General features: G+C 38.7%; 1 pseudogene; it reads left to right on the top strand.

Annotated features, from left to right (window-relative positions):
• The first annotated feature begins 224 nt into the window (after positions 1–224).
• LOC100973164 (large ribosomal subunit protein eL32-like) lies at positions 225–1,968 on the top strand (annotated as a pseudogene).
• The last annotated feature ends 489 nt before the right edge of the window (positions 1,969–2,457 follow it).

Below are 2,457 nucleotides of genomic sequence, written 5' to 3'. Positions count from 1 at the left end.
ATATCCGACAGTCTTAAATGCTGAACATTCACTACAGACTCCCAAAATTTAATCTTCTCTAAAATCTTCATTGCAAGTTTTGAAGACACCTCAAATACAATTTTTTCCAAAAAGAACTTATCTCCCTCCACAGATAAAGGGATCTTCCTCTATGTTCTATGTTAACTAATGGCATCATTATGTACCCAATTGTTCATAAGGTTTTCTTTAAGTAAAAACTTAAATTTACCTATGAATCTCTCCTCATTTCTTATCACATCTCTACCTAGTAGGCCTCATTACTTCGACATTTTAAATATCTCAATTTTATCTCTTTATCTACACTCTCATTGTATTCCTTCAGTTTCTACTCATCTCTTCTCTATGCTTGCAGTAGCTCTTTAACTGGTTTCTGCCTTCTCCATTGTGATTTTTCAGTCTTTATCCCTCTCTACTGATAAGAATTCTCTTTTTAAAAGCCAACCTTAGGCCAGGTTTGGTGGCTCATACATGTAACCTGGGCACTTTGGGAGGCCAAGGTGGATGGATCATTTGAGGCCAGGAGTTCGAGACCAGCCTGGGCAACATGGTGAAACCCCGTCTCTACAAAAGTACAAAAGTTAGAAAGTCTCAGCTGGTCACAGTGGCTCATGCCTATAATCCTAGCACTGTGGGAGGCCAAGGCCAGCAGATCACTTGAGGTCAGGAGTTCGAAACCAGCCTGGCCAACATAGTGAAACCCCATCTCTACTAAAAATACCAAAAAATTAGCTGGGCATGGTGGCGGGTGCCTGTAATCTCAGCTACTCGGGAGGCCAAGACAGGAGAATTGCTTGAACCTGGGAGACAGAGGTTGCAGCGAGCCGAGGTTGTGCTACTGTACTCCAGCCTGGGTGACAGAGTGAGGCTCCATCTCAAAAAAAAACAAAAAAAACAAAAAACAAAAAAAATAGTCTCATAACCTTGTCTCAAAATAAATAAGTTAATTAATTTTTAAAAACCCCAACCTGGGCGCTACCTATGGAGGTGGCAGTCATCTCCTCCTCGGAATCATGGCTGCCCTCAGACCCCTTATGAAGCCCAAGATCCTCAAAAAGAAAACCAAGAAGTTCATCTGGCACCAGTCTGACCGATATGTCAAAATTAAGCCTAACTGGCAGAAACCCAGAGGTGCTGACAACAGGGTTCATAGAAGGTTCAAGGGCCAGATCTTGATGCCCAACATTGGTTATGGGAACAACAAAAAAACAAAGCACATGCTGCCCAGTGGTTTCTGGAAGTTCCTGGTCCACAACACCAAGGAGCTGGAAGTGCTGCTGATGTGCAACAAATCTTACTGTACTGAGATCGCTCACAGTTTCCTCCAAGAAATGCAAAGCCTTGGTGGAAAGAGCTGCCCAGCTGGCCATCAGAGTCACCAACCCCAATGCCAGGCTGCGCAGCAAAGAAAATGAGTAGACAGCTCATATGCACGTTTTGTGTTTAAATAAAAATGTAAAAACTGCAAAAAAAAAAAAAAAAAAAACCTTAGTCAAAGGATCTTACTTCTAAACACATGATTTCTTGTTTGTTATCTGACACTATCAATTCATCATATTATCATCATTTTAAACATTTATTGAACATATAATATATGCCAGATATTCTTCTAAGTACTTTATATTATTTAATTTAATCTTTGCATCAACCCTTTTGAAGCAGCCATTATTTTCATTCCAATTTTACAAATGCAAAAACCAGAGCATAGAGAGGTTAAATAATTTGCCCAAGATCAGTAATTTGGCAGAGCCAGGCAGTTTGACTCTACGGTCTTTGTTCTTAACATTACCTCACAGCTACCTTTCACAAATATATTAATTCCAGACCTCTTAGTGTGGCTTATGGTATTATTCCCAATTCAATCCCAAATCCATCTCCCCATTCATTAATTACTTATTAAATACCAAGTATAGTTGATCTGTATATTTTTAAAACTTCTTCAAAGAGCATGTGAGTTGATGAAAAATAATGAGTACAAAATGTTGCAAACAGTTACGTGGTATAATACAAATGAAGTAGAAATATTTTCAAATTCTGTGTGAATAAAGGGAAAAGCTTAAACTGGGCTGAATTTTGCTTTTTCACACTGTGGTCATTTTTCATGTTGTTCTTAGGTTTGAAACATCTCCTTCCTTGACTATCAGCCAAACTACAGTGTCTTCAAGATGCCACTAAATTGTCTTCTGCCCTATAAAGGCACCACTGACGTAGTGCAGAATTGGCATTCCTTCTTTGAACACCCATCTTACATGGTGCAGAGTTGTAATATTGCATAGTCCATTGAATTGTTATCGCTTATTTATGTGGCTGTCCTCCACCTTCACTCCCAGAATTTAAACAGAGATCAGTCTTATTTTCCTTTGTATTCCCTTCCACTACCTAGCATTGAGCATATACGATCTTCAGTTGTTGTTTAAAACATAAAAAAATAAAAATAAT

Source organism: Pan paniscus, chromosome 2, assembly GCF_029289425.2.
Source record: "Pan paniscus chromosome 2, NHGRI_mPanPan1-v2.0_pri, whole genome shotgun sequence".
Classification (NCBI taxonomy): domain Eukaryota; kingdom Metazoa; phylum Chordata; class Mammalia; order Primates; family Hominidae; genus Pan; species Pan paniscus.
This window is presented reverse-complemented; position numbering and strand designations above follow the sequence as displayed.